Source organism: Tamandua tetradactyla, chromosome 5 (assembly GCF_023851605.1).
Source record: "Tamandua tetradactyla isolate mTamTet1 chromosome 5, mTamTet1.pri, whole genome shotgun sequence".
Lineage (NCBI taxonomy): Eukaryota > Metazoa > Chordata > Mammalia > Pilosa > Myrmecophagidae > Tamandua > Tamandua tetradactyla.
In genome coordinates this window covers 39480997-39496749 of record NC_135331.1, presented here as the reverse complement: position 1 = coordinate 39496749, position 15753 = coordinate 39480997, and the positions used below count along the sequence as shown (strand labels likewise).

The following is a 15753-nucleotide window of genomic DNA, read 5'->3' as shown; positions in this document are numbered from 1 at the left end:
GTACTCCAGTAACATTATAAATCCAGTGGCTGAAATAGTACTCCAGTAACATTATAAATCCAGTGGCTGAAATAGTACTCCAGTAACATTATAAATCCAGTGGCAACCTTTTGAGAGCTCAATTATTGGCATGTAATACTACAAAAATACTTACTCCTAAAAACTTTTTGCTGTTGTGATGCAGACAAGTGCACCAGAATACTTTTAATCAAATGATATTGTAGTCATCTTCTAGGGTTGCTTCAGCAAACTACTACAAACGAGGTGGCTTGAAATAACAGAAATTTTACTGTCTCACAGTTCTGAAGTCTAGAAGTCTAAAACCCAGGTGGTGGCAGGACCGCAGTCTCCGTGAGCCTGTAGGGAAGTGTCCTTCCTTACCTCTTCTAGCTTCTGTTTTGATTTTTGTTTTTTAATAGGAACCCTTGACTTGCGGTTCCAGCACTTCAATCTCTGCCTCTGTAGTCACATAGCAGATCCCCTTTCATGTCAGACTTTTTCTGTGTTCAACTTTCCTCTTCTTATAAGGAAACCAGTCATACTGGATTAGAGCCAACTCTACTCCAGTTTGGCTTCATCTTAATCACATCTTTTTTGGGGGGGTAGGGGGACATTTCAATCATCTTTATTAGCCTATCAATGTTACATTTTGCACATAATATCTAGTTGTCTTCTTAAAGGGCTCAATTTCAGTACATCAAAAGCCAAGTAAGATAGCTAAACCTCAATCTAATATTTAATAGCCTCTGGACAAGGTAAGCTAGAAAGTCAGCCACTTTATACACATTTAAGAGTAGTGTCCCAAAATAAAAATAACTAGGAAGCTGCTACAATTCAAAGCAGGGGCAAAAAAAAATTTATCTTGGTCTTTTTTCATGTTCAAGCACATCATACTTGCATTTAACATAAACAATGATATTGACATAAAAAGTTCTGCTTTTTAAATTTCTGAACTTCAATATGAATGAAAATAAAGCAGCAATATTGGAATCTTTTGGGAGGCAAACAGCTAGCAGCTACATCTGTCAGTGTAGCTGAGTCTCCTTATGGATAACCAGGTCCAGGCTGGGTTTAGCGCTGACTAAAGAGAGGATGGCTATGTGCATACCCGTTAGACCCTCTTGGAGGAGGGGTCTGGTACTTCCAGGAAGTGGAGTAAAACCCAGTCTTGGCTGACAGGCCCCAGCTTGGCTTGGAGCCATTCCAGGTTGTGAAGCAGGGGCCACCGTGCAACCGTAGGCTGAGAAGTTTGGGTGATGTCAGCTGGCGCAGGATAATCACTCGCCCGGCACTGCTGTGGTGGGTGGGCAGGCAGTGGTGGAGGCTGACCAGAAAAGGCAGGAGCCAGCGCCTGGGAAGTTGGTGGTTGGCCATGTCCCTGGAGCTGCTGTGGTTGCTGGGGTCCAGTTTGCTGGCTGTAGCCTGCTGAGCACTGAATACCGTACTGTAGTGGCTACGGCTGAGCACCGCTGCCGGCCTGTTGTTGGTACTCCTGTTAATGGCTTCCTGAAGACACTATAGAAAATCATGAATGATAAAATTATAGAAGACATACGATATTATTGGAGGTAAAAATACCTTCCACCTGACCCACTTGTGTCTGAGCTCCTGTGTTTGGTGGCTGCTGTGGCTGAGCTCCTGGAGGGTGAGCTCCTGAGGAAGAGGAAGCAGTGCTGTCAGGCGTTCCTGAACCATCCCCTGCAGGAGCACTGGGTGGCCCTGACACCTGAGCATCTGTTAAGCCAAATGCAGAAATGACAATTCTATTGATTTCATCTTGTTTTTTAAGGGATCAAAGGCTGACATCCTTGCAGCCATAACCTGAGTAGTCTGGTTTCCAGAAGAATCAGAAGCAGCAGGCTTTTCTTCCTTCCCACCAACAGTATCATTTTCAGGAATATTGGTGGAAGGTCCTGTTTCTCCAGGTGGTTCCCAATATCCAAGAGGCAATTAATTTTATTCCGAAGTTCTATCAGTTCTTGATGGAGATATTGCACCTGGCTTGGTTCAAGGGGCCTTGGTTGGCCATTAACAACGTCAGTTTCAGTATCCTGCTACACTGAACTGCAAAAGAAAGGTCAGAACTGTCAGAATCTGTGATAAGATCCCCATCTTCATCTTTATACTTCATTGTAACTTCATCATTACTCAGAAGTTTTCCTTTGAAAACTCGTTGCATCATTAGCACTAATTCATCATAGGTAATATCTTCATTATGAATGAGAGTTTGCCGAATGTCTTCCCCAAGTTGAGATTTGATAATTAGCTTCCCACTTAGGTCCAACTGTCCGTACGTGGTGGACTCCGGGTGGCTCTGAGCACACAGCTCTGATAAAGACGGTCTGCCCAGGCCCGTGCCGTTGTCTCCCCGCTGGCCACGGGGATGCAAGGCGGCTGCTGCCCCTGCCGCCGGGCTCCCAGGCCCCAGGGGAATGCCACGGCCACAATCCTCTCGGTTGCCCTCCGCTGCGCCGCACCACGCTCGCTGGCTCCAATCACATCTTCGTATATTCTGTTTGCAAATAAGATTACATTCCCAGGACCAGGTTTTACAACTTTAACACAACATTTTGGGGATACAAGTAAATCCACAATATATATTAATGGCTTCCTGAAGACACTATAGAAAAGAATGAATAATAAAATTATATAATACGTACGATATTATTGGAGGTGAAAAGCTGCTTCGAATATGGTAACTTTATAAATTACTGTACCATAAAATAACAATCACTTTGATATATGCTGTGTGTTAACATATAGATTTTCAATCGCTCTATGGCTTTTACATTATGAAAGCACATGAAGGTGTGTTTTTTTTTTAGTTGCAAAAAATTCAACTTCTTTAAAGTAGATGTCATTGACTCCTCCCAAATCCATTTGTGAATCCTCTGGTAGGAGTTAAAGAGGGATGGGAGCATGACATTCAAGGTCAAGGTCCTCGGGAAAGCAGCTGGAACACATAGTACTGGCTGCAAGAAGGTGGAAAGAATGGAGAATAGGAATTTGGCAAGGCAAGTAAGACTACGTAAGAGCTATTCTGAATTGGGAGTCGTGAGAGGTTAAGATTGGCAATGATTTACTAAACAAAGATATTGAGGCAATTTCCAAGAGCAAGAAATATCTAGTCAAGAAGGAATTCAAGATCCAGGGAATTATAGTAGACCGAGAAAACAAAGTTGCGTGTATGGTTTAAAGAGGCTCTGATAGTATTTCTATCACTCCTGTACCTTAAGGGAATGATTTCTGATGGGCATATTTTTGTTCATGAAAAAAGTAAATGCTAGAATTCTGTCACTTCTAAAATGACATGATACTTAAGCAATTAGCTAATATTTTGAGTAGTCTCATTTTTTCCCAAATGCATAGCTTTAGGAGATGCATAAGGAAAGTCATAGGAATGTCCACTCAGTCAAAAATATATGTTCAATGTCCCATTGAATGCTTCTCATATATAACACCTAATTTGTCCTCACTTTCAAAATGAAACTTCAGACTTCAACCATTTAAATTATTTCCCTATTCATGTTTTTCAAGCTTTACTCAATAGTATAAATTATGTGGACATGTTCCAACTGAAACTGAATAATACTGAAACTCATATGTTTTATATTAGATAGATTTTATATACAACTAAATATTTTGAAAATTGTTTTCCCAGGGTTCAGATGTGACCAAGTCCAGTCATGTGCATATATCTTTGAAGATAAATAAGTATATAAATGTTGCCTCATGCATGTTTTTATTCCATTTGCAAACAAATGCTGGTAATTAAAATAAAATTGTAGTACTCCTGCATTTTGCATAAATCATTTTACTTCAAGAGCATACAAGTCTTAGCCATCCCACGGTTAGGAACATGAGTAGGAGCAGTAAAGAAGAAGAAGCATCTAAAATTTAAATGCTAGTTTAATTTAAATTCAATCTAAATATTAATTTGTGAGAAAAAACTATAAGAGGAAAAATGTAATAGAGGCTCCAGATAAAAAGAAGTTATACAAGTGTTTTTTTTTTTTTTTTTAGGGGTGGCAATCTTGTATTTTTTCTCTCTACAGAGCTTCATTTTTAAAAATTATTTTATTGTATAGTATAACATATATACAAAGCAAAGAAACAAAAAAACAATCATTTTCAAAGCACTCTTCAACAAGTAGTCACGGTACATACCCCAGAGTTTGTCATGGGCTACCATGTGATCCTCTTAGATTTTTCCTTTCAGCTGTTCCAGAATAAAAGAGGCTAAAGGGCTTAAATATTTTTTTATCATCACAATTGACTTTTTTCCCTTCTTCTTTTGTGAAAAATAACATAAATACAAAAGACTAAATTTCAGAGCACAGCACCACAATTAGTTGTAGGACATATTTCAGAGTTTGACATGGGTTACAATTTCACAATTTTAGGTTTTTATTTCTAGTTGCTCTAAAATACTGGAGACTAAAAGAGGTATCAATTTAATGATGAATGTGAATGCTGAATCATTAAATTGATATCTCTTTTAGCCTCCAGATTTGTTAAATCTTATCTTCTATGTATAACTCCACTATCACCTTTAATCTTTCCATCCCTCTCTTTAGAGGTGTTTGGGCTATGGCAATTCTAAAGTTTTTGCATTGGAAGGATCTGTCACTAATCAGGGGTAGGGAGATGGAACTATCTGGAGAGGCTGGGCTAAGTTTCAGGACTTATCTGGACCAGGGACCCATCTGTAGGTTGTAGGTTTCTGGAAAGTTACTCTAGTGCCTGGAACCCCTGTGGAATCTTATATATTGCCCTAGGTGTTCTTTAAAATTGACTGAATGGTCTTGGTTGGGAGTTGGCAGGTTATGATGGGTAGTATAAGAGCAACCTCAAGAATAACCTCTCAACTCTATTTGAACTCTCTCTGTCACTGATAATTTATTAATTACACTTCTTTTCCCCCTTTTGATCAGGATGGAATTGTTGATTCCTAAGTGCCAGGTCTGGATTCATTCCTGGGAGTCATCTCCCATGTTGCCAGGGAGACTTTCACCCCTGGATGTCATGTCCAACGTGGGGGGAATGCAATGATTTCACTTGCAGAATTGGGCTTAGAGAGACTGAGGTCACATCTGAGCAATAACATAGGTCTCCAGAAGTAACTCTTAGGCATGCCTATAGGTAGTCTAAGCTTCTCTGCTACCTACATAAGCTTCACAAGAGTAAGCCTCATGTTGGAGGTCATGGTCTATTGATTTTGGTGTCCCTAAAATTTGACACAGTATCAGGGGATTCCCTGGTGGTAAGGTTTAATGGTTCCATATCCTTTCTACTATCCGTTATGGGACTTTGCCAATACTTTTTGATTAACTGCTGATATACTCTAGGATGTTTCCAGGCATTATAATAATCTATACAGGAATAAAAGACTTCTTTCTTACTCTGGGCTTCCTATGTTAAAATTGTTCAAATGAGCTATAGATAGGTTGAATTAGATTATGCACTATAGGAAATTTCAGTTTCAGACCAAACAAAACTTTCTTCTAATGGTCTCAAAGAGTATGTGCGGTCCTAAAACATAGACACTGTCTTCTTTACCCCTATGTTCTAACTTACTTTAACCCAAACCTGTTTGGCTTCATTCTTATCTCTAAATATCAGGTTATATATATAAAACAGCCTCTCAAAATCCAGAAATAATAATCACCCTTCTGGACTAAGGCACAAATGTGTCTGCTCTAAAAGCTTACAGTCTAGGTCCCTGTTTTCTTATGAGCCTTTTCTAAAAGTGATCATACCATTCTTGTTCTTTTCTTCCTAGCTTATTTTTTCTCACCAAATTTCCCACATGTTCATTCACATCATTGCATGACTCTGTTCCATTTTGAAGCAGCACAACCTTCGATCCTAAGTATACACCATCATTCATCAATCTACTTCTCTGTCAGTGAATCCTTCAACCATCTGCATTCATTGGGCATCATGCAGAGGGTCCAAAGTCTACAGTCCATTAACATTCTCAATTTTAGATAATTTCATTGTTCGCAAGAGGAAGAAAACCAATAAACACACCCTCACCAAATAGGGAATCTAAATTTTCTCTTAACTCTTGTCCCTCTCCTCCCCCATTATTTATCTCTGCTGTTGCTGTGGTAGTGCTGATGGTTTGCTTTGAACAGTGTTCATAACATACAATAGCAGTTTCCCCTGGACTTAAACACTCTTTATACAAGAATCATATCTTTGAAGTAATTCTTATAAAATCTCATTCATATTTCTAGCGTGAATCAGTGGGACACGTAGGTCTATCCAACCCTTTTCAATCTTGCTCATCTTCAATATGGTAATTTTACTTCTAGACCCTCTAAAAGTGGGTCTGGTATCCTCTTATTGTTTCTTTTATTTCTTCAGGATCCGTGGTAACACACCCCTTCTCATTTGCTTGTGTATAGAAATGTTACTGATTTTTTCACATTAGTTTTATATCCCGCCCGCCACCTTGCTGAATTTATTAGCTCAAGTAACTTTGTTGTAGATTTCTAAGGATCTTCCAAATATAGTATCATATCATCTGCAAATAATGAGAGTTTTACTTCTTCCTTTCCAATTTGGATGCCTTTTATTTCTGCCCTTCCTGATTGCTCTAGCTAGACCTTCTAGAACAATGTTGGATAATAGTGGTGACGGTGGGCATCCTTGTCTTGTTCCCGATCTTAGGGGGAAAGTTTTCAGTCTCTCTCCAATGAGTACAATGCTGGTTATTGGTTTGTCATATATTCCTTTATCATATTGAGGTAGTTACCTTTGATTCTTATCTTTTGGAGTGTTTTTATCAGAAAAAGATGCTGAATTTTGTTGAATGCTTTTTCAGCATCAATTGAGATGATCATGTGATTTTTCCCTTTCAATTTATTTATGTGCTGTATTACATTAATTGATTTTCCTGTGTTGAGCCATCCTTGCATTCTTGGTATAAACCCCACTTGGTCATGTGGGCATGGGTGTATAATTCTTTAATGTGTTGTTGGATTTGATTTGCTAATATTTTATTGAGAATTTTTGCATCTATGTTCATTAGGAAGATTGACCCGTAGTTTTCCTTTGTTATAGCATCTTTGCCCAGTTTTGGTATTAAAATGATATTAGCTTCATAAAATGAGTTAGGTAGAGTTTCTTTTTCCGCAATTTTTTTGGAAAAGTTTGAGCAGGATTGATGTTAGTTCTTTTTTGGAATGTTTTATAAAATTTCCCTGTGAAGCCATCTGGCCCTGGGCTTTTCTTTGTAAGAAGATTTTTGATGACTGATTGAATTTCTTTACTTGTGATTGGTTTGTTGAAATCTTCTATTTCTTTCTGAGTCAGTTTAGCTTTTTTGAGTGGCTCCAGGAATTGTCCATTTCATCTAAGTTGTCAGGTTTGTTGGCATATAGAAGAAATCTTATGATTTCTTTTATTTCTTCAGGGTCTGTGTAGAAACACCCCTTCTCACTTGGGATTTTGTTTATTTGTATTCCTTCTCTTTTTTTCTTTGTCAGTCTTGCTAGTGGCCCATCAATTTTGTTGATTTTCTCAAAGAAACTGGATTAGGGAACATCCTAATGGAATATCACTTTTGTCTTCATAGGAAGAGGAAATCTCAACAGACAGAGAGAGAAATGCCATGTGACAGAGACACAGACTGAGTTATGCCACCACCAGCCAAATAATTTTTGGATCTTTGGTCACCTCCCTGAAGCCAGTGGAGAGACACGGAAGGTGTCTCCTCTTGAAGAGGAAGAATGGCTCTGCTTACCCTTGAGTTCACGCTTACAACCTCCAGAATGGTGAGAAAATAATTTTCTCTTGTTTAAACTGACTAGTCTATGATACTTTATTACAGTCGACCTGGCAAACTAAGAGAGAAAAAAACAGGTATTTCCCTGAAATAAGTACAGATTAAAATGTAAGATTACATTTATAGGGTTTAAAATTAAAGATTAAAATTATAGGGCATATTGTTACTATTCTCAGGAAAGTGTAATTAAAATAAGAGACACAACATTTATTGGATTGTCAAAAATGAAAATAATGATAGCAGGATCCAATGTTGGTCAAGTTGTGGGCATTAATAAATACAATTATTAGGGATGCAAATTATTACACATATTTTAGAAACTAACAGCTTTTAAATAATTATTATTTGTCATTTAACTGTACTTTAACTTAGTACTTAAATTGGTATTTGAATAATTAATACTTAAACTGCATGTAACCTCTGAACCAGCTTACACATTTCTTAGTATTTGCCAAATAAGAACACATTTAACAGGATTAAGAGATAAAGATTCCACGATATTTATTATTTAAACTTTGATAGTAATAGCAAAGACTTGGGACAGCCTGAATTTTCCTCAAAATAGGAATAATTGGGCGGGCCACAGTGGCTCAGCAGGTAAGAATGCTTGCCTGCCATGCCCGAGGACCCGGGTTCGATTCCCGGTGCCTGCCCATGTTAAAAAAAAAATAGGAATAATTAAATACTATATCCATTGATACCTTGGTAGTTATTTAACACTGATTATTATGACTATATTAACATAAATGAGGTTGGTACATGTTTTGCCATGGGAAGATACCTAACATATATTGTATTACATCCTAAAAACAAGTCATAGAACTTATATTTATTGCATGTGTTTGTATAGCAATCTCACTTTTATAAAATATGAACACAAATTTTCAAATGATTACTATGCAGAAGGAAATGTATGGAAGTTTCACATAACATTGCTCATACTGGCTATATTTGACATTGGAAGAGGAGAAGAAAACTATTAACTTTATTTTAGACACATCTGGTTATTTTCAAATGTTATATTAATTGGTTTTTGTTATTTAGATCACTGGATAAAAGATGATTAAATATTTCCAGTTTCAATTCATAATTGCAAGCATAACTGGATTAGTATACTTATAAGTATTAATATTTGCATTTTACTTCAGAAAATTTAAATGACTTGTTCAATGACACATACCAGAAATTTTGGTAATGAGACTCAAAAACAGATATTTTGTGACTTCAAAATCCATGCCCTTTCTAATTTGTTCCACTGGTTCTCAAGCATGCATGTGAGAGTGTATATGTGGGTGCATGTACTAGATTTTTCAGAATGGCACCATTGGGTGATTTAAATTGGATATACCTTCTTCCACTTTATATTTTTTGGCTGTGTAGACCTGGAACTAGGGTAAAAGTCTTCGGTGTCTCAGGTACTTGTTTACTTTTCACCTGTTCTATTAAATTTTACTTCCTCACAGAGTCATCCAGTATCACCCAAATGAAGCTTACTCTATCACACTCCAACAGAACACTCTGCTTCCTTTTAGGTACCTGGAAAATCAAGTATCAAAATAAATTTTGGATGTAAGGTAAATCATCCTTCAAAATCAGTGAATTGTTTTAGGGAAAATGGCTTTTGAAGTTGAGAGTTTGATAAATTCTCAATTTTGGAAGATTCTATCTTTAATATTCTGTGATGCAACCTCTAATATGTGTGTACTTAGCAAACAACAAGTGTTCACAGAAAGAATAGAATTAACTACCTGTTCTTTAAAAAAGTGTTGCTTGGTATTATTTGTGGCAAATACACTGATTTTGGTTTGTCTGTTTTTGCATGGCAGGCACTATACTGTTTTTAAAAGGTATAAAATATGTACTCAAATAATTTTAGCTGAAACATAATTTTCAAGAGCATATTTTTAAAATCTCATAGCACTAAATTACTGGATATCATATCTTTAGTCATAAATTATTCTGAAAATAGTCAAAGAGGAATGATGACTTTTTTATTCACCAAGTATAATATTCCATGCTCTGCTTCTTGTAAGCACATGGCTTTATTGCACTTTCTTTTCTGAGACAGCCCCTCTCCCACGTCACTGTTCGAACTTTTCTTGGGAAACTGAACACTGGATTCAATTATCTCCTCATAACTCAGAATTTAGTACCTAACTGAGAAAAATAGGAACAATTTTCTCTTGAGCATTCCCATCTATTATTGCTACAAATTATATCTTGAATACTGTATATGCCAAATCATAGATTCATCATGACTATTTATAAAACACTTTTTTATTGTGAAGTATAACATATATACAAACAAGCAATAAATTCCAAAGTACATTGAAATACATAGTTATAGAACAGATTTCAGAGTTTGGTATGGGTTACCATTCCACAATTTTAGATTTTTCCTTCTAGCTGCTTCAAGACACTGGAGACTAAAAGAAATATCAATATAATGATTCAGCAATCATACTCATTTGCTAAATCCTATCATCTCTGTTATAACTCCTCCTTCTCCTTTGATCCTTCCCCCAATCTTTAAGGGTATTTGGGTTCTGTCCATTCTAAATTTTTCATGTTGGAAAGGGGTGTCAATAATATGGGATAGAGGGTGGAATTAGGTGATGTTCTTGGAAAGGTTGACCCTTATCATTACTTCTAATGCATTTTCATTTTAAAACCTGTATGAAGTGGAGTTACATGCTAAAAAATTCAGTAATACAGGTATTTATAATCGCTTATATGGTTACTTTCAATGGAGATCATACTTGCGGATTGCTCCTTTACTCACTTTCTCATTCATTTCCTTCCTGTCTAAAGAACTTGCTTTAGCATTGCTTATAGGGCAGGTCTAGTGGTGACTAACTCCTTCAGATTTTGTTGATCAGAAAGGGCTCATTTTCATTTTTTGAAAGACAATCTGGTTGGATATAAAGCACTTTTTTGGTAGTATTTTTTCTTTAAGCACTTTAAATACCTTGTCCTGCTGTTTTCTTTCCACGATCATATGACCAAGAGTTAGCATGTAATTTTATCGGGATACCTTTGTACTTAACATGTTGTTTTCTTGTGCAGCTTTCAGAATTCTCTCCTGGTCCAAGGCATTTGACAGTTTGACTACTATATGCCTGGGTGTGCTTCTCTTCAAGTTTATCCTGTTTTGGGTTTGTTTTTCTCCTTGAATGTGCATATCCATATCCTTCACTAAATTTCAGAAGTTTCTTGCCATTATTTCTTTAGTATTCCTTCTGCCTCTTTCTCTCTTTATTCTTCTGGGACTCATAATGCATATATCGATATGCTCGGTGGCCTCCCACAGGACCATTAAACCATGTTGACCTTTTCATTCTATTTTCTTTCTGCTCCTCAATCTGAATCATTTCAGTTGTTTTGACTTTGAGTTCACGGATGTGATTCTTTCTTCTTCCAGCTAATCTGCTTTTGAAATCTTCTAGGGAATTTTTATCTACTTATTGTGCTCTTTTACTCCAGTATTTTCTGCTTGGTTCCTATTAAAATTTTATTTCTCTTTATTGAGATTCTCATATTGCTCGTTTATAATTTCCCTGCTATCCTTTATTTGTTTCTCTATGTTTTCCTTTGTCTCTTTATGCATGTTGAATGTTTTCCTTTGTCTCTTTATGCATGTTGAATGTTTTTAAAGACTTTGTCTAGTGTGTCCAAATCTGCTCTTCTTTGTTGATGACTTTTGAAGTTTTGTCTTGTTTCTTTGGATGGACCTTCATTTCCTATTGTAATCTTCATTTCCTTTTGTAATCTTTTGTTGCACACTGTACATCCTACTATTTTAATATATCAACTCAGGGATTCAGTCCCTGAGCTGTGTGTTTCTTAAGGTTATATCCAACCAGTGATTAGACTGACATTTTCTTGAATGATATGAGTCAACATATAAATCACCTTTCATAGTCTTTCCAAATTGGTTCTGTTTTGGTTTGTTCTCTACTTCAGAGTTAGTCCTCCCATCAAGAAGAGCAACTGAAGGCAAAAATGAGGAGTACTTTCAGCTTTTTCTGAACCTGACTCTTGTCCTGGACTTTCCCTAGTTGCTTCAGGAATTCTCCCATTTATATGAGTCCAGATGTTTCTTTTAGTCCCTATGAAATAGTCTCCTCCCACCAACCCACGGGCTCTACTGTATGTCTTAAAGCAAGTAATCCTTTGGTCCAAGCAGTTTTGGTTTAGTTTCTTGGCAGTGTTTTAGCTGTGCCTAAGTTGCTTCTGCCTGCAGGACAAGTTCTGGGAGTGGGAGCCAGAGATAACTGTCCTGTTTATTCTTTCAGGAGAATGCCACTTGATAGATATACTATGACATTCAGGCATCCCAGTATGCACATAAGGGTTACTCTGATCCCTCTAGAACAGGATCAGAGAACAGAACACAGTGGTAGTGCAGGACTGTTCCATAATGTGCCAGGGAAGAGTAGGGGAGAGACTAGCAAGGGTATTGCAAGTTTCTCCTATACCTTTTAAGTTGTGTTTTCTTGATTTGGTACTCATCCAGTTATTGCAACCTTTTAACTCGTTTCTAGTTTTTGAGAAAGATATATCTGCTAGTTTTTGATAGTTGTTCATAGATTCTGTATGGGAACAGTGCATGCTATTCTTCCATCTTGGTAAACCAGAAGTCCCTTGCATATATTTTTAAGAGCTATTTTAAGGCCTTGCCTACTAATTTCAATATCTGGATCATCTTGAGATTATTATTCTTTACCATGAGTTATAATTTCCTGTTTCTTTATATATATATATGAGCTATATTATATATACATATAATTTATATAAATAATATGAATATATATTTTATATAAAGTGTATATATAGTGTATTTTTATTATATACTGGTCTGTAAGGGACATATTTAGAGACTCTGGATTCTTTTACTTTTCATTGAAACATTTTGGCATTTCTTCTATAACATGATTAAATTACTGACTAATCAATGACTATCAAAGGTGATATTGTGGTGCCTTGGTTTTACACTTTGATATGTTGGGACTGTTTGTGTTTTGCCCTTATTACTTTGGTGATAAATACCTTATTCTGGAGATATTGAATTTCTTCCTATGGTGTGTCCTTGTGTCTTTTCAGAGATTTCTATAAAAAGTCTGTCTTTTGGCTAAGCTTTCTAACTTGGTGGCACTCAAACCCTAATCCTTTTTTTCCTCTTCAGTAAGAAGTACCTGAAATCTATGCTCAGATATTTCTGCCTTCCAGCTTTATTTCCACTCAGCTTCTCTGAAGAGCCAAATGAGAATCAGCACCAACTTGCCAGCCAACTGTGTAAGGAAATTTTGAAGTAAAACCTGTATCCCATAGACAGAGATATCTCTGTCTATGGGATACATACTGACAGTACATGCAACAACGAAAATGTGTTTCCACTGATCCTTACTCAACTTGTAGAATTTTGTTTTCTTATAAACATTTTTATGAAAAAATATGAACATATTCACATTCATGAACACTGAAATAACAAACAACACTGAAACATAAAAATAAAAAAATGAAATTCCTCATTAACATTCATCACACATAACTCCTCCAAACTGATTTCCAGGGAGGCGTGGTCTACTGTGTGTCCTTCTGGATGATTTTGTCTATATGTATGCCTTTATATAAGGTGGTAAATGTTCATTTATAATGTAACTCAGGTTATGCAATAAATATGATTTGCATCTTCTTTAATTATAAAAAATAAAAATATCTTTATTTTTGTACCTCTATAGATATAAATTCATTTATTATATTTGATTTATCTGTTGTGTTATTTTGTGTTATATATCATATTATCAATGTACCAAAATTTAATGATAAGTATGTAGGCATTTGGGTTATTTTTAATTTCTGAGGTTACCAATATTGTGCTAATAAACTTCCTCATATGGATGTGTATACAAAAATACACACATACTTGTGCAAATGTTTTGGCATGATAGACCCCTATGAGTGCAACTCTTAAATTTTCAGCTTTTAAAGTTTTGATACTGTAAGTGGCTGTTTATAAAAGTGATCCTATGTAAGAGTCTATAATATTTCATATTCTTACTAAAAGTAGATTGTGAACTTTTCAATATTTTTTGCCATGCCAATAACAGAAGCAAAAGTGACATGTGACTGTAACTTGTTTGCATGTTGTGCTGGTTTGAAAGGATGTATGTCCCCTGGAAAAGTCATGTTTTAATCTAAATCCCATTTCATAAAAGCAGAACAATCCCTATTCAATACTGTATATTTGAAACTGTAATCAGATCATCTTCCTGGAGATGTGATTTAATCAAGAGTGGTTGTTAAGCGGGTTTAGGTGATGACAGGTCTTCACCCATGTGGGTGGGTCTTGATAAGTTTCTGGAGTCCTATAAAAGAGGAAACATTTTGGAGAATGAAGGAGATTCAGAGAGAGCAGAGCAGAGCAGAATGACATAGCCATGAGAAGCAGAGTCCACGAGACAGCGACCTTTGGAGATGAAAAAGGAAAATGCCTCCCAGATAGCTTCATGAAACAGGAAGCCAGAAGAGAAAGCTAGCAGATAACGCTGTGCTCGCCATGTGCCCTTCCAGATGAGACAGGAACCCTGACTGTGTTCACCATGTGCCTTCTCATTTGAGAGAGAGAAACCTGAACTTCACTTGCCTTTGTGAACCGAGGTATCTTTTCCTGGATGCCTGTGATTGGACATTTCTATAGACTTGTTTTAATTGGAACATTTTCTCAGCCTTAGAACTGTTCATTCCGTTTCTGGTATATTGCACTCAGTCAGCTAGCAAACTAGAACACATATTTCCAATGATTTATGCATTTTTTGTATTTTATTGTCCCTATGCATTTATTCCTGTATGAGTTGTTCAGACTTAAATTTGTCTCTAATTTCAAATTGTGCATTTTTTCTATTAATTTTAAGAACTTTTAAACAAATTTTGTTTACAATTGTAATTCTTTTTCTCCAAATTCATTTATTTGTGTTGATGGTGTCCTTTATCTTCAAATGTAAAAGTATAATTAATGTTTACATTGTTTCCTATATGGCTTCCAGATTTTTGTGTCCTCAGGAAGGTTTTAACCAATTCAAGGTTGTAAACATATTTTTATATTTTTTCAATTATGTTTATATAACTTTAATACCAGTTTTTTAACCATTCAGTGTTGTGTGAGATAGAGACCTAACATTTTTTCTATCAGTAACCAGTGCTTTCAGTTTCATTCCATTAATAGCCTGTAAACACTGATTTGAAATTCCTACAAATACATATATTGTTGTATAACCTACCTGAGGGGTTCCCTACCTGGTATTAAATATACTTTCCCACTTATATGGCAAGAACATTTTTAAATAATTCACTATATATGTTGGAGCAGAAGCATTGAGCATCCTTAAGTGGGTAAGTCTAGGACACATTTGACATTGTGGCAATTGTCCCTTAATAGAGTAAATCACCCTAGAATTGTTGGGTTTAGCCTCCTTTGGAACAGCGAATGCATGACAATAAACTTGAATACCTGAGAAAATAGACATAGCAAAATGCTCTGATAATATCAATGTTTGTGTTTTAAGAATTTAACTTCATTTTTTATCAACTACTTTGTGGCAACCACAAATGAAAGAGCAATGAGAGTTCCAGGACAGAGGGGTACTGAGTGCAGAGACCCATCCCCACAAGATCTGATTTAAATCTCACAAAATGACTATGGATATGATTTTGGGGGGATTGAATCATGCCCCCCACAAAAGACATATCAAATACTAACCCACCTCCTGGGTGTGAACTCATTTGTATTTAGAACCTTTGCAGGTGTTGTTATTATTTAAGATGTACACTCATCCATGACTAGGATCCTTTAACAATTAGTGCAGAACTTAATGTGACTAAAGCCCTTAAAAATAAAGGAAGTTAGATGCCATGAGTCAGAAGAATCCAGTTGGAAAGAAACCAGAGAGAAAGAGACC

At 36.2% G+C, this 15753-nt stretch overlaps 1 pseudogene; it reads right to left on the bottom strand.

Annotated features, from left to right (window-relative positions):
* Positions 1-1044: 1044 nt before the first annotated feature.
* LOC143683062 (protein TFG-like) overlaps positions 1045-15753 on the bottom strand; it is a 31083-nt pseudogene continuing 16374 nt past the window's right edge.